This window comes from Apium graveolens, chromosome 7 (genome assembly GCF_009905375.1).
Source record: "Apium graveolens cultivar Ventura chromosome 7, ASM990537v1, whole genome shotgun sequence".
Taxonomy (NCBI): domain Eukaryota; kingdom Viridiplantae; phylum Streptophyta; class Magnoliopsida; order Apiales; family Apiaceae; genus Apium; species Apium graveolens.
The window spans coordinates 254916446-254939659 of record NC_133653.1 but is presented as its reverse complement, the minus strand read 5'-3'; the positions used below and the strand labels follow the sequence as shown (position 1 = coordinate 254939659).

Here is a 23214-nt window from a genome sequence, read left to right as displayed (position 1 = left end):
AGTCTCGTTGTCGGGAGGGGTACTTTTAGATTTTTCTAATCCTGGCATGCAAAATGAATTTCAAATTTTTTAATAATTTTTTCTTATGACTAAAATCGATATATCCTAACATCCGTATGGTTGGATCGTCGAAAAAATCATTTTAAAAAATTAATCCTGTAAATCGGGAACGAGTTTCGTTGTCGGGAGGGGTACTTTTACCAGATTTTTCTAATCCTGGCATGCAAAATGAATTTCAAATTTTTTAATACTTTTTTCATGTGAATAAAATGAGTATATCTTAACATCCGTACGGTTGGATCGTTGAAAAATCATTTTAAAAAATTAATCCTGTAAATCGGGAACGAGTCTCGTTGTGGGGAGGGGTACTTTTACCAAATTTTTCTAATCCTGGCATGCAAAATGAATTTCAAATTTTTTAATAATTTTTTCTTATGACTAAAATCGATATATCTTAACATCCGTACGGTTGGATCGTCGAAAAATTATTTTAAAAAATTAATCCTGTAAATCGGGAACGAGTCTCGTTGTCGGGAGGGGTACTTTTACCAGATTTTTCTAATCCTGACATGCAAAATGAATTTCAAATTTTTTAATAATTTGTTCTTATGACTAAAATCGATATATCCTAACATCCGTATGGTTGGATCGTCGAAAAATCATTTTAAAAAATTAATCATGTAAATCGGGAACGAGTCTCGTTGTCGGGAGGGTACTTTTACCAGATCTTTCTAATCCTGACATGCAAAATGCATTTCAAATTTTTTGATAATTTTTTCTTATGACTAAAATCGATATATCCTAACATCCGTACGGTTGGATCATCGAAAAATCATTTTAAAAAATTAATCCTGTAAATCGGGAACGAGTCTCGTTGTCGGGAGGGGTACTTTTACCAGATTTTTCTAATCTTGACATGCAAAATGAATTTCAAATTTTTTAATAATTTTTTCTTATGAATAAATTGATATATCATAACATCCGTACGGTTGGATCGTCGAAAAATTATTTTAAAAAATTAATCCTGTAAATCGGGAACGAGTCTCGTTGTCGGGAGGGGTACTTTTACCAGATTTTTCTAATCATGACATGCAAAATGAATTTCAAATTTTTTAATAATTTTTTCTTATGACTAAAATCAATATATCCTAACATCCGTACGGTTCGATCGTCGAAAAAATCATTTTAAAAAATTAATCCTGTAAATCGGGAACGAGTCTCGTTGTCGGGAGGGGTACTTTTACCAAATTTTTCTAATCCTGGCATGCAAAATGAATTTCAAATTTTTTAATAATTTATTCTTATAACTAAAATCGATATATCTTAACATTCGTACGGTTGGATCGTCGAAAAATCATTTTAAAAAATTAATCCTGTAAATCGGGAACGAGTCTCGTTGTTGGGAGGGGTACTTTTACCAAATTTTTCTAATCCTGGCATGCAAAATGAATTTCAAATTTTTTAATAATTTGTTCTTATGACTAAAATCGATATATCTTAACATCCGTACCGTTGGATCGTCGAAAAATCATTTTAAAATATTAATCCTGTAAATCGGGAACGAGTCTCGTTGTCGGGAGGGGTACTTTTACCAGATTTTTCTAATCTTGACATTCGAGATGAATTTCAAATTTTTTAATACTTTTTTCATGAAACTAAAATGAGTATTTCTTAACATCCGTACGGTTGGATCCTCTAAAAAATCATTAAAAAAAATTATTTTTTTCATTAGGTATGAAAAAAATCTAGTACGAGGCAACACCCAACGGTTTTTATGAAAAATTCTTGTCTGAAATAAATTTTGACAACAGTTTTTTTGAAAAAAACCGTTGTCTTAGATGATCAACTTTTTTAAATATTACGGCTGATATTAAATCTACTTTTAATCAACGGCTCTAATTACACCAACTCAACAATCCAAGTGAATGTTTTTTCCCCAATCACATGGTGTCATCTCATCACAAGCAACACTTCAGAAATTTCAAGAATCAGACTTACAGACAACGGTTTTTTATGAAAAAAGGTTGTCTTAGATGAACATTGACAACATTTATTTGAACAAAAGCTGTTGTGTAAGCGTAGCAGCGTTTTTTAATCTAATGGCTGATAATAAATATACATTCAATCAACTGCTCTTATTACACCAACTCAGCAATCCAAGTGAATGTTTTTTCACCAATCACATGGTGCCACCTCATCACAAACAAGTGTGAAAAAATCTTTTAAAAAATTTATCTTGTTCATCGGGAACGAATCCCGTGTTGGGAAGAAGTGCTTTTACCAGATTTTTCTAATCCTGACATTCGAGATGAATTTGAAATTTTTTAATACTTTTTTCATGTGACTAAAATAAGTATATCTTAACATCCATACGGTTGGATCGTTGAAAAAATCATTTAAAAAAAATTATCTTGTTCATCGGGAACGAATTTCATGTTGGGAAGTAGTGCTTTTACCAGATTTTTCTAAACCTGACATTCGAGATGAATTTGAAATTTTTTAATACTTTTTTCATGTGACTAAAATAAGTATATCTTCACATCCGTACGGTTGGATCGTCAAAAAAATCATTTAAAAAATTTATCTTGTTCATCGGGAACGAATCCCGTGTTGGGAAGTAGTGCTTTTACCAGATTTTTCTAATCTTGACATTCGAGATGAATTTGAAATTTTTTAATACTTTTTTCATGTGACTAAAATAAGTATTTCTTAACATCCGTACGGTTGGATCATCTAAAAAATCATTTTAAAAATTTATCTCTTTAATCGGGTATGAAAAAAAATCTAGTACGAGGCAACATCCAACGGTTTTCTATGAAAAAGTCTTGTCTGAAATAAATAGTGACAACAGTTTTTTTAAAAAAAAAACCGTTGTCATCCGTGAGGCACTAGTTTAGTGGCAGAAAGTCAGATTGATCATAGAAATTCCAGAGATATTTTCAGTAACTTGCAGTTTCTTTGCTTTTCTCCCAACAGATTTAAGGTGAGTCTTGGTTGGTGGTTTATATGAAGTTAGGGTTGTGATTTTCTTAAAGCTAGTTTGGCTGGTAGTGATTAGGATTTTGAGAAGAGTGTTTGCAGTTGGCTTATATAAAAATTTTGGCTTTGAGGTGAAGGATTGTTGAGTGTTTGAGCTAAAGGGTTTAGTGGGTTGAGCTTGATTGATTTGGATTGGTAAGGATTGTTTTTGTGGTTCTGAGCCATCTTGTTTTTTCTTTCTTCTCATTTCTTCTCCTTTCTTCTCCTTTTTTCTTGTCATCACCTTTAATCTCATCCTTCTTCTTATCATTGCTGTCAGTTGCTTATAAAGATTGACTTGGATTTGAGCCAAAAGGTTTTTACTCATCATGCTTCTGCTCATCATCATCATTGTCATCTTTTAAATTGAATTGTGTGGTTGGGAACATGGTGTCAGCATTTAGTAGATACCTGTCCAAGACTCTTATCATCTCCGTATTTTCTGCCTTCTTGTTTTTTTTGTACTTTAGATCAGACTGAATAGTCATGATCAACCTCATGTTTGATCTGATATAATTTTTGGGAACAATAAGTTATTTGCATTATTTGGTTCTTGGACAGATGTAGGCCACCCCTTTATTTGGATAATGATAGACTTTAGGAAAAGCTGCTATCTGTGTATTTTAAAGCTCATGAAGTAACTGGGTGTCCTCTGTGATGACTACATGTACCTTTTCAATCACTACATCTAGTTCAGATGCCCTTAGAATTCTGAGATTTGAGATAGACACATGAAGACATCTGTCCACACCACCATCATTAATATTGACAACAATCTTTTTCTGCAAGTAGTTTTTAACATTCACAACCACTGCCCTAATGGAGTTGATAGTGTTGGCCAATGCTTTTTTGTAGGTGATTTAGTTATTTTGAAGAGACATCCCCAAGACTGCAAGAAGTTCACTGAACTCTTGATCTTGATTTGGTCCTTCTGCAGCCTTGATGAGTCTGTCTTTTCCTACATCTTGAAATTGTTGTATTGTGAAAAACTTTGACCAAGTTGAATTGATGTGATAGGCTCTTTAGATTTAGATTTACCAGCATCCTTGGATTGTTGAATCCTAGCTTCAGTCTCCCCCTTAGTCTTGGGAACAAACATGAGTATGGGAGTTGGTAATTCTGGCCTTATATCTTCAGGTAAAGAGGGCAATGGGATATTGAGCTTCCCCATGATGGCTCCCAAAGCTACAGAATTCTGCATTTGGAGATGCTTGTGAGAATCCACCAGGGTTTTGATGTCTGTTTGTTGACTCTGCACCAAAGATGTGTGAGCTTGTACTTGTGTATTTAGTGAGTTGTTGGAGGTTTGAAGAGAAGAGACTTGATGTTGAAGTTCTTGAATGTGCATGTTTGATGAGGAGTGAGATGTGGAGGAAGTAGAGAGCCCAAAAGTATCCTACACAACCTTCTTAATTTTTTTTATGAGCAAGGCTGAAGGAGTGTATCTGCTAGAGTGCATTTGATCCAGCTTCAGTCTTGAGTCATTGGAGTTTGTGATATGATTTTGAACTTGGTCATGCAGGGCTACAAATGAGGTTCTCAGATTCTTGACACTAGTTTCCACCCCACTTAGATCATATCTAGACATTTGATCAGCAAAGGTTGTGAATTTGTTCTTGATCTCTGTCTGTGAGGGAATGATTTGGTCCATCTTTTCCCTGACCATCCTCATAATCTTATCTTGATGCCCAGTTAGAGTGATTTGAAGTGCTTTTCCAAAGTTATGGAAAGCTTTAATTTGAGCTTTATATACTTCATTCACTGCATCATACACTTCCATATGGGGATAAAGATCTAGCATTATTCCCCAAGATAGTTAGATACTCCTCCCTGAACTTGGCTAGTACAACATCCATTTCAATTGTAAATTCTTTGTCCAGCCATGCATCACAGTTTGCATCCTGACCAGACTCATCAATATTTTTTTCCTGTTGTTCTTCAAGATCTGTCTGGTAGGATAGCATGATGATCTGGTAGTCCTGATTTGACATATTAGATATGAGAAGCTGCTGTAAAATTTGAGCAAGGCCACCAATTTGGTCCACCATGAGATCATCAACTGTGGAAGGTTGAGATGCAGCTTCTTGTAGCCATTGGGATATGAGGTTGGGTTCTTGTGGTCGAGAGGTGGAAGGTTGATTGGTTTGGTAAGAAGGGAGTTGGGTGATAGTACCACCTCTGACAGGAGTCATAGTTTGACTCACAGATTGCTCTGTGGTTATGAAAGGTTGTTGTTCTCCACTTGTGGTGAGAACCTCCAATTGAATTGGAGGGGATTTTACTGGGTTATTGTCATGTGCACCATTCTCAAACCCTTGTTCTTCTTGTAAAGCACTGTCACATGAATGTGATGATCTTGCCTCTCCCGTAGCAGGGTCATTGGCAATTATACTCTCAGCTTCAATTATTAGTGCAATTTCAGCTAGGGTTTTGAGGGAAGTTATTCATGTGACAGGAACCTCCAATTGAATTGAAGAGGATATAGATAGCTCCCCCTCAGGAGTACTACCCTCAAACTTTACAGCCTATGAAGGCTGATTTACACATGAAGGTGCATTTGTGATCACCATGGAGTCTTCAGTAAAAACTGATGAATCCTCCATATTTGTGATGGTGTCATCAAGGTCTACCCCGGCTAGTAGCCTCTCACCATCTAAATTTGGTGTCTGGGTGGTGAGCAAGGTTTCTTGAACCAAGTCACTTGAGTGAGATTGCACCTGAGAAATAGATTCAGGAGCTGTGTAGGAAGAAGAAATTTTAGAGACAGAGATTTGTTGATCAGAAATGAGTGTTGGTAGCTCCCTCTAAGTGGATGAGGGAGCTTCAAGGGATGTGCTCTCCTTGTGTGTGCCTTCCTTATTTCTCCTTCAATACACTTGAATTTGTTCAAGTGATGGTTGTGCAGACTTTATACAAGGTGCATTTGGGCTAATGTTCTTTTCAATAGAGACATCATTTTGAGAGGGTGCCTCTAGAATTTACTTTTGTCCCTTATTTACAACTACATCCTTTTGAGAGGATGCAGAGGTGGCTTGAGTGGTCAAATCTAAGTTTTTAGCCTTCTTTGGTTTTCTGACCAAGGGTGACTCTGTTGGTGTTTATTCTTCACCACTCTCACTTATAATTGGTAGATTTGCCTGATTTCTCTTCTTTTTACTCATTTCACCCTTTTGGGAGGATGAAGTGGTTGGTTTCCTAGCTTCTATTGGTATCAAAGAAAGAGTCTCAGCATTGGAAGGTCTATGTTAGTGTTCCTGTGTTTGTACTTCCACAGGTTCAGGGACCATTGTTGTACTAGATTGAGCATTTGTCCTCATGTCAGGCATGGGGTAAGGATAAGTCCTACATTTCTCCAATATGAATGGATTTAATTTAAGACCCACATGTACCTTATTCTTTGTAAATAGCGATCTAAATAGAATTTTGGACACCTGCTTACAATTACCAATTAATGATCTATCTACACCATCTGTCATATGTATGTCATTAACTTTATAGTTTAAAGTAGACATAATGAATCTAGGAAGAAAAATTTCATTACCTCTTGACTCTAATGGCATTATTATCCCGGTGCTCAACTCCTCCAATTTGTAGTGTCCTACATTGATCTGTTTGTTGTGAGCCATTGAGTAGACCAGCTTCTGGACAATACTAGAGATGTTGTCAAACCCTGACTTTCTACAGGAATAAAAAAGAAAGGACCATTCTCTCCTCAGGTTCTTTATGTTCATGCTTGACAGATTAATCTTCTCAGAATAATTAATGAAGTCCATGAATTCATAAAGCTCATCCTGAGTTGGAGCCTCCACCAGCTTGTCAGTAGGAATGCCTAATGTCATGTTGATATCATTCTCAAAAATCTCCACCTGTTGGCCCTTGATTGTATAGTTTATCATAATTGATGCAGCCTGGTTCTCATGCACAACTGTTCTTATTACTGCTATGTTCCATAAATCCCCTAAGACATCCAAGTAAAGCACATGATTAACAGTAAGAGCTCCCACACTATGTTTCCGATAGAAACTTCATAAAGCTTTTGAAAGCTTCAGGAGCTTGATTTGCATCTAAAAATGCAAGAAAGTTGGTCTCTTTTGGGATAAAGGGTACAATAATGTTTACTGCCATTGAGAATAGTATGAAGTTTAGTGGTTAAGAAAAATTGAAGAAAAAGAGTTCGAAACGAGAGAGAAATCGGTTTGGAATTGAAAATTCTAGGTCACTTAGAGTTCTCGAAGGCGTAAGTATGTGTATGTCGAGATGTCTGAGTATTTATAGTAAAAGCAAATGACTTATCGAGAACTCAAAAATAAACGTTTGGGATTTGATAATCGAGAAGTCATTTTGAAAAGTGAATTACATATCGAGAAGTCATTTTAATTTACTCATTTAGAGAACTAAAACTGACTTGTCGAGATGTCAAATAAATACTCAGTTTATCCAAAATGGACTTAAATGTTTCCAATCTTTATTTGAATAAATCCAAATAAAATCAGAATAAATTTTTCCAAAAGTATTTCACTAAAATAATTTATGGAATTAAATTATTCCAGTTCTGAGTTATTTATAAGTCTAAAATCTACTTGTAGAGAACTCTGTGTTACAACACTTACAGGGAACTCTACAATGACTTATCAATAAGTCATAATAAAGCTTATCGAGAAGTCCCTCGAGAAGTCAGAGAACTGAATTATTGAGAACTCACTCGAGAAGTCTTAAACTGACTTGTCGATAGGCCAATTAGACTTATCGAGAACTCAGTTCTCTATATATTCTTGATCACTAAAATTCTGCCTTGTGCTAATTTTACATATTGAAAATGTAAATCAACATTTAGACAGTTTTCTTCGAATTGAAAAATTCCAAGCTAAATTTTGAATTTTTAAAAAATAAATATGCAGAGATTTATGAAATATTTATAATTCATATTTCAGTTAATTTCTAATTAATCAAATGAATTTTGATTTATCAAAAATTAATCTGCTGCAAAACATTAGCTGAGTTCTTGCCTTAAGATGAAGAATTAAGCATTCCAATTTCACCTACAAGTCTAGTGAACGTTGCTTTATCCAAAGGTTTAGTAAAAATATAAGCAAATTGTTTTTCTGTTGGAACAAAAATAAGCTCAATGGTACCATTTGTAGCATGTTCTCTAATAAAATGGTACCTTACATCAATGTGCTTTGTTCTAAAATGATTAACTGGATTAGTCACTATAGATATAGCACTAGTATTATCACACATAATTGGAATTTTGTGTAACATTAGGCCATAGTCCATTAGCTGATTTCTAATCCAAAGCACTTGAGCACAGCAACTTTCAGCAACTATGTATTCAGCCTCAGCTGTGGAAGTTGACACAGATTGTTGTTTCTTGATATACTAGGATACAAGTCTTTGTCCAAGAAACTGACAGCTTTCACTAGTGCTCTTCCTTTCAACCCTGTATCCAGCAAAATATGCATTTGTATATCCAACAGCTTCAAAACCAGTTCCCTTAGGATATCATAATCCCAAGTTGGGAGTCCCCTTCAAGTATCTGAAACTCCTCTTCACAACCATCAAATGAGATTCTTTTGGATTGGCTTGAAATTTTGCACACAGACATGTTGCAAACATGATGTCTGGTCTACTTGCAGTTAAGTAAAGCAAAGATCCAATCATTCCTCTATAGATTGAGATATCTACACTCTTGCCTTTTTTATATCCATCCAACTTTGTAGCTATAGACAGAGGTGTAGATGCGGGTGAACAATCAACCATGCCAAACTTTTTCAATAAATCCTTGACATACTTAGTTTGGTTGATGAAGATTCCATCACTTCTTTGACTGACTTGAAGTCCAAGAAAGTAACTTAATTCCCCCATCATACTCATTTCATATTCACTTTGCATAAGCTTAAAGAATCTTTGATAAAGTTTTTCATTAGTAGAACCAAAGATAATATCATCCACATAGATCTGAACTAGGATCATATCATCACCATGCTTCTTGTAGAAGAGAGTCTTGTCAATAGTACCTCTAGTGAATCCATGCTTAATCAAAAATTCTGACAATGTGTCATACCAAGCTCTGGGTGCTTGTTTGAGTCCATAGAGAGCCTTGAATAGATTATATACAAAATTTAGAAATTCTGGATCTTCAAAGCCAGGTGGCAGTTGCACATAAACCTATTCTTCCAACTCATCATTAAGGAATGCACTCTTTACATCCATTTGATATACCTTAAAATTTGAATGTGCAACAAATGCAAGAAAATTCCTTATTGCTTCAAGTCTTGCAACTGGAGAAAAAGTTTCATCATAATTAATTCCTTCTTCATGTGAGTAACCTTTTGCAACCAACCTTACTTTGTTCCTGGTGACTATTCCATTTTCATCCATTTTATTCCTGAACACCCACTTTGTTCCAGTTATACTTCTGTTCTTTGGTGCAGGAACTAATTTCCAAACTTTGTTTCTCTCAAATTAATTTAGTTCTTCTTGCATAGCAGATATCCAATCAGGATCAAGAAGGGTTTTCTCAGTTTTCTTTGGCTCAATTTGTGAAAAAAAATATGCATGAAGGCATTCATTTGCAGTTGCACTTCTAAATCTCACTCCAGCAGTTGGATCACCAATAATTGCTTCTCTAGTATGACTTTTATCCCACTTTCTGGTGTGAGTTTGTTGACTTGAGTTTTCTGTGTTTTCTTCACCATTTGCATGACTTGCAGAACTTTCCTCTCTTTCTCCCCCTCAGTTTGTGCTATTAAATTCAGGTCCATGAGATGAGCTTCCATTATCCTGATTCACTTGTTCAGTCAACTTTCCATCTATTCTGTGATTTATGTTGACTTCAGCTTCATCATCAGAATCACTATCAATGTTGAGATTTTCAAACTTTAGGACTTCTACTTCATTTTCATCAAGGCATTCCAAACCTTGGCATTTGTCATCATCAAAAGTAACATATGTGTTTTCCATAATCTTCGATCAAACACATAGACCTTGTAGGCAGTTCTTTCCAATGAATATCCCAGAAAAATTGCCTCAAAAACTTTAGAGTCAAATTTTCCCACATATTCAGAGGTGTCCTTCAAAACATAGCACTTACTTCCAAACACATGAAGATGCTTCACAGTAGGCTTTCTTTTAGACAAGATTGAGTAGGGTGATTTACCAAGATTTTTGTTAATAAGATATATGTTTTGAGTATAGCATGCAGGTTTACAGCTTCTTCCCAAAAACTAGTTCGCAACTTTGTATCTTGCAGCATTGTTCTAGGAGCCTTTACTAGTGTTCTATTCTTTCTCTTAACTACCCTATTTTGTTGAGGTGTTGTAGCATCTGAGAATTCTTGAACAATGCCTTTGTCTTTGCAGAATTCAGTTAAGGTTGCATTCTTGAATTATGTACAGATATCACTCCTCAATCCTTTCACACAATTCTGATCTTCAGCCTGCTTCTCAATCTTCTTGATGTGCTCAATTATGATGTGTGGAGTCTCATCTTAAGAGTGCATAAATTCTACCCATGTATATCTTGAGTAGTCATCCACCATTATTAGTGCATATCTTTTTCTTGAAATTGACTAGACATTAACTGGTCCAACTAAATCCATGTGAATAAGTTGCAGAGGCGCACTTATAAAATTCACAGTTTTACTTTTGTGGCTTGATCTTTTCATTTTTCCTTTTTGACAAGCATCATAGACTTCATCTTGAGCAAATTCTAGATTAGGCATGTCTCTCACTAACTCCTTTTTAACTAGAGTATTGATTGCTTTGAAATTTAAATGAGACAGCTTCTTATGACATAGCTTGCTTTGCTCTACAGATGCCTTGGTGTAGAAGTAACAAATTCCATCCTCATTTGCCAAGTCTAAGTCTGAAACAAACAAGCTTCCTTTCCTTGCTCCTTTCAAAGCAACTTCACCAGTTTTCTTGCTGATAAAAGTACATTCTTCTTTGTTAAATAAAATCTTGAAACCTTTGTCTGCAAATTGGCTGACACTAAGAAAATTTACTTCAAGACCAGCTACCAATGCTACATCTTCAATGACAATATTTCCAGAGATCTATTTGCCATATCCCATTGTGAAGCCTTTGTTGTTGTCTCCAAAAGTCATTAATGGGCCAACCTTCTCCTTAAACTGTGATAGCGGGGCCGTATCACCTGTCATATGTCTTGAGTATCCACTATCTATGATCCATATGACTTTCTTTTTTTGCCCTGCACACAATGAGTTTAAGTGTGTTTAGCAACCCAAAAAGTGATAGGTACTTTCTTCTTGTTAACAGATTTGATAGAGGTAGAGTTTGATGATTCAGAAAAAATAGAGTTCATTGAAAGATGTGCATTGCCCTTATTAGCTGAGGATTCAATATTGATTTCCTTGAGATCAACTCTCAGCTTGTGGCAACTTGTCATTACTTTCATGTTGCAAGGTATGCAATCAAACTTGTCACAGAATGAGTAGGGATCTTCAGTTTTTACTTCATTGTATTTGCATGCTCCCACTCCTGGCTTACTAACAACCTTTTTGCAAAGGTGAGTTAGATGATTCACAGAGCCATATTTTTAGCATTGCTTTATTGCTGCATCTGCAACATAATTATTTCTTTTGTTTATCTTTATATTTCCATTTTTATTCTTCTTCTTCCTTCTTGCATCTTCAGTTTTTGTTTCCTTGACAGGTGTCTTGGAATCTTGATTGACCATGGGCTTCTTTTCAGTTTTGGAAATTGGAGTTGTTTCTGCATTTTTCTTCTCATTATCTTCATCAGCAATTTCTTGCTTTATGATCAACTCTTCTTCACTGAAATCTACTTCACATGCTTTGAACATAGGTGAACCTACCTTTCTCAGCATAGCTGGGACATCTTCATTTTCTATTATTTTTCCTTTATCACCTACAGCTTTCTTGATGATATTCAAAGCATCATAATCAAGACCAATAGCTATGTTAGCACATGGCTTGTTCTTCTCATAGTACTGACCAACCAACTCAGATGCATTCCTGAATGATTGCAGTTTCACTTCATTCTTCTCAACCTTTTCTCTTAACACAGTTTTAATCTCATTGGCACACTTTAGCTTATTTTTCAAATATTCATTTTCTTGCTTGACTGACTCAAGCTCCACAAGTAGTAGATCCATCTTTTGCTTCTCACTCTAAAGCTTCTCATTAGCTTCAGCCTACTGACTTCCTCAGTAGCTGCCACTAAGCTAGTGTGTATATGAAACATCTCCATACTCATCTTTTACACAGTCTCCTTATATTTACTAGCATTTAAATCAATAGTGGTTAGAGTTGGTACCTTTGATTTTGAAGTGGATGCTTCTCCATGCTCAAAATCCATGAGTGCATAGCTTTCAACCTCTTCATCCTCATCATCAACATCAGTATCATCCCAACTCTTTCCTTCTGCAATATAAGCTTTTCCAGACTGCTTCTTCAAGAGAGCTTCATACTTTGCTTCAAGTTTAAGATAGGCCTTGTCTTTCTTCACCTTTTTAGGCTTTCTACATTCAGTAGTAAAGTGACCCAATTCATCACAGTTGAAGCACCTTATCTTTAATCTATCCATAAATTCTGTTTTGTAGCCACCTTTGCTAGCTGAATTGTACTGAGCTTTTGGTTTCCAATTATTGCTGTTAGAAGATTATCCCTTGCCTTTGAAAAACCTTGGCTTCTTGACTCTTATGTTCGAGAATTTCTTAGCCAAGTAATTCATGGATTGATCCATTTCATCTAGCTCATCCAAGGTATAATATTTATCTACCTCCAGTTCCAATACAACATGCTTTTGAGGTCCTTTGTTCTTTTATTCCATAGCTTGAATAACTGGAACTTGATCATCTTTCTCATCTTCACTTTCTTCTCTGTCATTGATAATCAAAGCACTTGATCCATCAACAACATGACCATGGTGTGCTTTCAATGACTTTCTTTGCAACATTTCAAGTTCATAAGTTTTCAAGATTCCATATAAAACTTCCAAAGTTATTCTGCTTAAATCTCTTCCTTTTCTAATGGCTGATATTTTCTGTTCAAGATGGTCAGGAAGAGCTAGCAGAAACTTTAGGTTAACCTCCTCAGCTACATAATATTTATCATATAGCTGCAAGTCATTTATCAATTTATTGAACCTTTCAAAAACTTCAGTGATTCCTTCTTTTGGTTTAGCCATAAACCCTTCATACTGAGAAACTAGAATCTTCCTTTGGTTTGACCGAACCTCCTTTGTTCCTTCACATAATATTTCTATTTTCTTCCAGATCTGTTTGGCTGTGTCACAGTTGACAATATTGTTGTACATTACATTTCCAAGTGACTCTATTAAAATCAGCTGCAAGCCACTATTCAGAGAGACTTTTTATTTTTCAGTTTTATTATATTCTGAAGGATCTTTAGGGATATAATGTGTTGTAATGACCATGTCCCCATCTGTAGATTCCTCAACTCTTATCATGGGAGTGAAAGGCCCATTCTTGAGAATCTGAATGTATAATGGATTGGCCATCCTGATGAACAACAACATTTTCTTCTTCCATGATGTATAGTTAGATCTGCCAAAGGTGGGAATTTCGATACTGCTCAGCTTCTGTGTATTCATTCTTCCGCGATCTTTAATCTGTTTGCTTACATATTTCGCTCTGATACCACTTATTGGGTAATGAATATAACACCGGGGGGGGTGAATGTGTTTTGAACAATTTTAAAGGCTTTTTGAACTATTATAAATGGTGAACAAAGTAATCTGTCTTATAGAGATAATATGCTTTAACAGGATTAATAAAACATGCACATGAATATACTATCTTTCAAAACTCACTTAATTTTATATAAAAATCAAGCTAGCATTTGCTACAAATTTCTGGGTTCTTGGTATGTTAAGAACTCAGCTTCTCTCTTGAGAGTTACAAGAAATTTAGATCTATTTGTTGCTTCTGAAATAAAGCATCCAATATTTACTTTATAGAACAGTAACCACTGGTTTTATACAGCATGCAATAGCATGTACTAAACCCTACTTTAAGTTAACTAAAACTTTCTATTTCTGGCTTAGTGTATCTTTGCAACTCGTGCATGTCTATGACTTTACTTTGTCAGTTAATCTTGGCATTTGATCTTGTACTCTTTAAGCTGCTTTTGTAGACTTTTCAAATAATTATTTGATTTGTTTGTTGATTGATAATCTTGGATATTTAACTGGTCTGAATTTTGTACTTTGAGTTTACCTCGAGATCTCCAGTTTGGTATATAGAGAACTTGACATCTCGATAAGTATAGTGACTAATCGAGATCTCTTATTACTCTATAGTTGTTGTGACTTATCGAAGTCTCTGAGTTCTCAAATGTGAGATTGACTTGTCGAGATCTTTGAGTTCTCGAGTATAATCTTGACTTATCGAGATCTAGGTCTCCATTTCTTTGCATGTAGAATTAATTTATCGATATCTCTGAGTTCTCTACTACTATTTTGACTTGTCGATATCTCAGAGTTCTCTACTATATAAATGATTTTTACGAATCTTCTGGAGAACAGCAATACCTCACCACGTTGACAACTTCTTTGTCTGGATATATGATTTTCTCAGGCTCAAATTCAGAAAATCTTATTAAAAAAAAATTAAAGTACAAAAACCTGGCTTTAAGCCAGAGCCATAGGCACAAAATCAGAAAATCTATAAGCCTGAGACAGAGGCTACAAATCAAAACACATAAGCCCGGGCAACAGGCAATAATTCAAAAAAAAACAGGATTTATGTCCGGTTTACTCAACAGCCCCCCTAAGTTTACTCAAAGTTATTCAAATTTTGATATAAAGAGTGAAAAGCAAAACAAAAAACCCCTAGTCCACGGTTCCTTATTACTACAGGACCCCGTACCTCGGACAAGAAAAAATATTTTTTTTCAAATTACTCAAAGTTTTTGAACTTTGGATATAAGGAGAGAAACTCAAAAAAAAAATTATCCTAGCTCCGGGCTCCTTTCCGGACTCATTCCTATTACAGGTCTACGGGCCCTAAGTGAAAGAAAGCAAAAAATTTCTTCTAAGTTAATCAAAGATTTTCAACTTTTGGATATCAGGAGAGAAAACCAAAAGGCCTCTAGCATCGGGCTCCCTAGTAATATAGGCTGGGGCAAGAAAAACACAAAAACAGGAGAGAAAACCAAAAGGCCTCTAGCATCGGGCTCCCTAGTAATACAGGCTGGGGCAAGAAAAACACAAAAAAATCTAATTTACTCAAATATTTCAAATTTGGAATTAGGGAGAGAAACTCAAAAAAGAAATTACCTCAACCCCGAAATTCTTACTACAACATGATCTCGGTAACGGGGGAAGATATAATATTTCTTCCAAGATATAAGTCATTAAATTTTTAACTTACAAGAGAGAAAAATAAAAAATTACCCGAACTCCGGACTCCTTACTAGCTAAGAAACCAGACCGCGCGAGAAAGAAAAATATTGTTTTCTCTTAAGTTACTCATTGGTGTATAGATAGCCCAAGGAAAAAGGTTTAAGATTTAGGGGTTACTGTTGTGTAAAATATTGAGTGTAAATGTACACAATCGCAAACAAATAATCACAAACAAGTAATACAGTCAGATTTCGCTCTTTAAGGACCGTAAGTTTCTATAAATCACAATTAACAACCTAACAATTTGGTAATAGAACATAATAATGGAGTGATGATTTTTATAACTAATTAATTAACAAGTATATTAACTAACTAAATTATATTAGCAAAGAGATCGGATAAATTTCATATAAGAGAAGTTTAGATCCGATTTGAGTGAGAATGGCATTGAAATCGCCATTTTTCTTTCTAATAGAGCGAAGTTGAGTTAAGATAATTATTTACCCATAATATGTTCATGTCGACAATAAAGCACCGACACAAGGTCACAGTTTACTAATCTAAAATTCAATGATCATAGGTTTCGAATCTAACTTCGAGAATACAAATAAGCACCAAATCACACGGTTATGTTAACTTCGAGAATACAAATAAGCACCAATTTCACACGGTTATGTAAGGTAACAATATATGTATATACCGTCACAAAATTAATATCAATATATTTAATCATGCACCATTCAAGTTTTGTGACAATTAACTATAACCGTCTCATTGTTATAATTAACTCGTTAACTTACTAAAGTTGATAAAATAATAGCAGGTATTAGCATAAAAATCATTTGATGAATAAACTGCAAATTGCAATATATAATTCTTATCAAATACCAACACTTCCATACTAGGGTTCCATAAAAATCCCAACCCATATAAGTTCAGTTCATAATAAATATCTTAAACCAATCCCAAGATGAACAATACATGTTCATAAGAACAAATAAATAAAAGATATGAGAAAATAAAGCCAATTGAATGTCTTTAATGACTGAAATCTTCTTTATTTTGTTGATGACTTCTTCTCCCCCTCCCTTGTACAACTACTTCTCTCTTACCCCCTCTATCTCTCTTCTAAAAATTAGGTGAAAGAAGGGGAGAAAAAACAACGATATAAAATTCCATCCAATATGTAAGGTTTATGAGTCATCTCATAAAAAATAAAAAAGCAATGTAATAAAGCATCAAGCAATATGGATCAACTAACTGGTCTATTTTTTTCTCTGGCCGGGATGTCCTGATATGGTTTCTGAGTAGTTGTAGTGCACTTATAACCGCCAGGTGTGCGTTTTGTAACTCCAGCCATAGCTTGCACTCCCCGGAAAAGCATTTTCACGTCTATTCGGTCCGCAAAAAAAGAAAGGGGCGTAACGAGCAGTCTACTCATGTACGAAAGGGAGATATTCCCCCTTTTACCTTTCATGATAATTTAAATAAACTAAGAAAAAACACAACAAAAATAGCATTGAAATCGATTTTTATTGACCAATCAGAACTACCTCCCAGGATCTATAAATGCCTTAAACTCTTCTCATAGGATTTTTGTGGGTTATTGAATGGTCTAAATCAGACTTCTAGAATTTCGATATGGCTCAAACATTATAGACTGCACAAGCGGACCATAAAATTCAATTTCAAATCAAATTATACTCCAATTCTAATTTGTTCCAAAAATCTCTTTATTATAACTCCTTGAACCGACAATAAAACATCAATATATACTCTTTATTAATAAGTAAAACCATCTTTTATTGGCAGATAAAAGTAACGAAATACCAAAGTACCAAATTTTGGTACTTACCTAACGCAAATTGACTTCTATTTTATCTAAACTTTGTTTTTATTAATTATTATTTATCCAAGCGTCTATTTAATTTTAATTTAAAAAAATATTTAAACTAATTATAAAATAATAATAAGATAATAATAATAATAATTAATATTAAATTATCTAAAATAACAAATATTAGGTTCATAAGATAACTAAAATTTATACTTTTTATTAATAAGAGAAACCATATTTTATTGCAGCACAAAAGTAAATATAAAAGTATCAAATTTTGGTACTCACCTAACACAAATTGACTTTTATTTCCTTTAAACTTTATTTTATATTAGTAAATCTAAAAAGATTACAGCCTGAAAACGCCAGTGCAGGGAGAGGACATATCCCCCGTAACCTGGAACTATGTAGTCCACACTGTCACCATCACCACAATCAAGCACAATATCACTGCAACAGGCTATAAGCAATTGAGTACAAAGAAATCCTACGAAATGCACGCAAAAAATGTTTGCAACTGTAGCTTGAGTAAAAAGTCCATTTTTATGCTAGTCAAGATATGATAGCAAAAACACTGGAACAAATTGTTGAGTATCTTTCAGCTAATATATAAAGGATGATATATATATAAAAACAAAATTTGACAAATTTTTAATAAAGAACGTCAATATGAGTGATTTCTCGACAACGAAGGTCGCCACACAAACCACGCTAATCAAAATGATATTAACGTTGATTTAGTTCTGTCCATTTTTCAGAAAGATTTCACAAATAATTCCATAAATCACACTAATCATAAGTTTCATATAAGAAACAAGCTTAATTAACTCAAAAACGCATCCGACAAAATCGTTGTTTACAGATATGGAAAATGAAATTCTTTTTTAGAACTCAAGGTAGTCCTGAAATTAAATTGATTGAGTGACTGTTTTCCTTTTCTTTGTATATTTAATCATTTATATTTGAATAGACATTAAATATAATAAATACTAGAATATTATGGATTATTATGTCAACATATAGAATACTTTTTCTAAATTAAATTGTGGAGATATTAAGTTTTAAGTTATCTTTTTATATACTACAATAAACATGATTCGAATAAGTACAAATTGAATAATTTTCATTATTTAATATCCGTAATAAGATTATTTTTAACAAATGTTCGTTGTCCAGCTATAGCTAATAAGTCATTATATTCGCACATATTATCATCCTCTAATAAACCCATCTATTCCTTCAAAATTTGTTCACAAAAGAAGCCATGAGTGTTCATCATCCAAGATCAATTCAACAGGTACGTAAACTAAGTAACAAATGTATAATTTCTACAATTATATATAATTTGTCCTAGATATTTATGTAGCTGAACAAATTTATATGATTGTAATTGTTTTAGCAATTTTATATAATACAATTGATACAGCTACCTAGCCTAGATCCTGAGTAAAAAGGCAGGTTCCAAAAAATAGTATTCTCCTAGCAAATTCCACACATATATATTTGAATTTATCACTAGATTATGTGTAAACACTTAACTTGTGTGAAGTAATGCTGGATTACTCATTAGTTGACTGTGTGCTACAACAATTTTACTCCCGCTGGTCTGTAGTAATAGTAATTGGTGCTTCATTGAAGTTTCGAAATGGTTTGTCCAGGATTACTTAAAATTCATTTTTGACTCATGTACTAATATTTATCTTAATTTATATTTTTGAATCGATGCAGTATCAAGGCTAATTAGGACCATACCAGAAAAACATAGTCAGTCACTGGGAGTAAAAGTAAACCATACAGGACCAGTGGCTTGTTTGGTAAATTAGTAGTTGATATGCCCTGTAAAATAGTACTCCATGACATATGTCTGTTACATATTCATTAGTTTTATTTTATAGTGTTCTTTTGAATAAACCCTTGCTCCTTCTCTTTCCCTGTCGCTCCACTAATTTGATATATAATATATAGTCTACTGTTAGAAGATTCATTAGATTTCCACGATAATCTCTATTCAGAACCGGAAAAATATAATGTTCTCAACTCGTGTTATTATGCTTTACCAAGTAAATTTTTATGCCATGTACAGTAATTTGGTTATCTAATTAATTAGAAAGCAGCCTTACCTGACAGAAATTCCTTTCCAGGAGGAGCACAGATTCCAGGGCAAGCCAGCTTGGCTTGATTTGTTTCTGAGTAAAACTTTCTTTGATCTTTGTTCAGTTCACGACCTTTGCAAAAATGATCGGAACAGATAGTGCATTAATTGTAATTTAGCACTATGTCAATACTGTATCGCATCAGGTTCACATAATGGACACAATATATTAAAGCTTTACCGACATGTCTACAAGGATGTTGTCCCCGTTCGTGACATGGGAAATTATATAGATTGCTCCAAGATTCTGGTATGTGATCAAATTAACACTACAAGGAAAACCGGCTCACACAACGGTTTTTGCCCGTTATCTGATACCCTGAAAAACCGTTGACTATTGAGCCGCCGTCTCTTACATGGATCAGACAACGGGAAAAAACTGTTGTGTGAATGAGCACAGACAACGACCAGAGTAGTAAACCTGTTGTGTTACATCCAGAATAGACAACGCATTCTTGTAACTTATATTGTAAACATCTGTATTAGTCAAGTGTTCTGGAAACGGTTGTGTAGTGTGTCCATAATAATATAAGAACAAAACAAGTAATACAACTCTTATTGTCCTCAAATGGTTGTTCTACAGATCAACACACAACACAAATGAATTAAATAGCTCTTGTAGTAAAATTCTACAGACAACGCTTGCATTTTGTTTTGTGTTGTAGGAACTCTTCTCATACAAGATTTGTCCTGTTTCGTGTGTTGTGTGATTTAGTTTCACACTTGTCTTTTAGTTTACAATGTGTTGAGTTAGTGTTTAAGACATGATTCTTTTTATAACAAATGGTGTTGTCTGAACATAATTAGTTTTATAAAGAAGGGTTTTTTATTCAGTTTGGTATTGTGCGAAAGTCAATATTACAAGCTTTTAGTTTTTGAAATTATTGTGTGAAACAAACTATAACAATGTTTTAACTGGATAACTTACGGGTTAAAATCCCCTCAGACAATGGTTTCCAAATGCAAAGCAAATAAAGCAACATTGTAAAATTAATATGCCATCAAATTTAAAATCCAAAGAAAAACCATTGAGATTACAACCAAGTCATCACCATTACACTAGCAAACAACCAACCCTCCATTACTCCAGCAATCAACCAACCATCCATTACACCATTTCAACTAAAAACCAACTAAGTATAACCAAGTTCTATCTTAAGAAAAATAAGACCATTCGAGTACATGTACTTCGGGACTCTATATTGCTTGTTAAAACATATAAAAATGAAAAATCTGAGTTAACTTTCTTTAGAAATTCAGGTGACATTTACATGTGCAAACACACATGACGCTTTCTCTAGTATACGCACTAATATGCCAACTATAAATACCTTTTTTGCTCAACTATATCCAACTATATTTTCCAATGAATTTTTAGCTTTTGAATCCCCTGTAATAGGTTCATATCATCCATAAATTTTGATTCCCATGGCTTGAAGATTAATAATTGATTTTCCTGTGGTTGGCAGTTGTCCAAGACATTCTCGTGGTCTTTGCTCTCGGGTCTTGTTTTGTCCTGCAAATTCCAATAGAGAAACAAAAACATTAAGCTCCTCGTGACTAAAACTTCCTCTCTTCATAAATTCAATTCCATGTATCAATTTATGCAAATAATAAAATACTTCAGGTTTAATTTAAAACAAAAAGTTCAAACCTAATGATCACTTTTACAAACTCCATTTTCTTCTAGCAGTTATCTTTGTACAGTTCACACAAGAATCTTCAATACACTCTTCAACGATACCAACTTGGCAATCTTTGGTTAGTCAAGTTCAACCTGCAAAAAAAGTATATGTTGTTGATACACGAGAGTTGTGTAAGCTTCTATTTTATTTTGTATTCATACAAGACAATTAATAAAGACCTCCACCAAATCACAAGATTCGACCACACCTTCTAACCCATCACTCACATCTTGTCTTCTATGTTCGTGGTGTGGATGTTGGCTTCCAACAAGTATCATCCTTTCTATTGAGACAATACCCCTACAACAGTTGCAACTCTAGATAACTTTTTTCCTCCTCTAGCAACAATCTATACATGGGCTTGGTTAAACATATCAACAAAGTTTATATAATCTCTCCGCATCCCATTCAAACTTGTTTACCAGGTACTACAAACAACCAATAGTTTGATAAAAATAGAACAAAGTTAAGATACATGCATTCTTGAATCATAGTACTTGCAAAACCAATAATTTCTTAAATCAATCATATAACTTTGTTTAGAATAGACAGCATGAAAATTTATTTAATCTGAAGCAAAAAATATTAATTAAAAGCAATAAAATCAAGATAAGAACAAATCATATATTAAAAGCATCCAAAAATCAAGAATCTATTGAAACAAAATATGTGAATTGAGCAATCATATAACTTAAATTTATCCAGCAGCTAAGAAAACATACATAGTGAGCAATCAAAAATTAATTAATATCATAGGACCACCTGCAAAATGGATGAAATAAAAATTGCAGTATAAAATTACATGACATAACAAATTAGTAGGTTTTTAATACTAATACATTAATTGAACATATGAGCTCCTTTAATAATATATGAAAAGAATATAAAACCCAAGGCAATGAAAATAAAATCATTTAAAAAAAAATAAGACAAGTGTATACCTTTAACCCAAAAATCGAACTAGGGTTTGCGTTTGAAATCGAGCTTTTGAATAACTCGAGATAGGGGTTAGTTTCTAAGATTTGAATTGGGGTTTGGGTTTGGATTTAGAGAGGTGAGAGGTTAAAGTAAATTGAGGTGTTAAAAATTAGGTTTTAATTACACAAATGGTGTGATGGAAAGAGAGGCCGCATAGGAAGTTCAAACAGAGAGAACATGAGAGAAAGGGAGTTACAGCTTAGAGAGGGAGATGGACTACCATGTAAAGGGGAAATGAGTGAACAAAAGATGGGGAGATAGAGAGAGAGAGAGAGATCCATGAGAATGGGGGAGTTGGGACAGAAAGAATGGGGAGATGGAGAGAGAGAGTCAGTGATGAGAAGGGAGAGTTGGGAGAGAGAGAACAGGGAAAATAGAGGGGTGAGAGCAGAGACCGATGAGAAGGAGATATAAACGGGGTTAACAAAATGGGGGGAGATATAAGGGGGAAATAAAATTTTCACTTGGGGGCAAACTAAAAATAGAGGAGATGAAATGAAAAAATGGCCTAAAAAGTGAAATTTGGGTGAAGGGGGAAATGAAAATTTAAACAAGGGGAAAATGAAAAAGTGGGGTTTAAGGTGAAATAGGGGTAAATAGATATTTTTTTATTTATATGTATTATTTTATAATTTTTTTAATTTTACTTTATTTTATAAGAAGATAATCAAAATTAATATATCTTAACATCCGTATGGTTGGATCGTCGAAAAATTTATTTAAATAATCATTTTGTTAATGAGGAACGTGTCTAGTTTGAGAAAGTAGTACTTCAACTAGAATCTTCTTGTAAAGTTATGCAAGATATTTTTTTGAATTTATAAATTATTACATAAAATTTTAGATTACATATTAATGTAATAAAATTCAATCTAACATTTTTATTAATTTATAATTCACTTAAACAAATATATATTAATATCCATATGGTTGGATATTAGAAAAAAATTATTTCAAAAAATTATTTTGTTAAGCAGGAACGAAATCCATTTTAGGAACTACCACTTTCACTACATTTTCGTTATAATTTCAAGCAAGATATATTTGAAAATTTTAAAATATTTTTTAAGTGAATAAAATCAATATATATTAACATCAACAGTTTAAGGAATATATATTAACAAAGTCAATAAAATATATGGCATTAAAAATAATTGTCTGAAATTTAAAATGTGTTGTCTTAACAAAAGTCAT

At 33.7% G+C, this 23214-nt stretch overlaps 1 long non-coding RNA gene across 5 annotated transcripts; it reads right to left on the bottom strand.

Annotated features, from left to right (window-relative positions):
* Positions 1-20329: 20329 nt before the first annotated feature.
* LOC141672640 (uncharacterized) lies at positions 20330-22435 on the bottom strand. 5 transcript variants are annotated; one of them, XR_012555636.1, is made up of 4 exons: positions 21984-22435; positions 21222-21470; positions 21012-21134; positions 20330-20873 (listed from the first exon to the last, which is right to left on the bottom strand). It is a non-coding gene; the product is annotated as an uncharacterized LOC141672640 (long non-coding RNA). The 5 variants fall into 5 exon arrangements; XR_012555634.1 differs by lacking the exon at positions 21222-21470 and having other exon boundaries at positions 21984-22414; XR_012555633.1 differs by lacking the exon at positions 21984-22435 and having other exon boundaries at positions 21222-21772.
* Between the last annotated feature and the right edge of the window lie 779 nt (positions 22436-23214).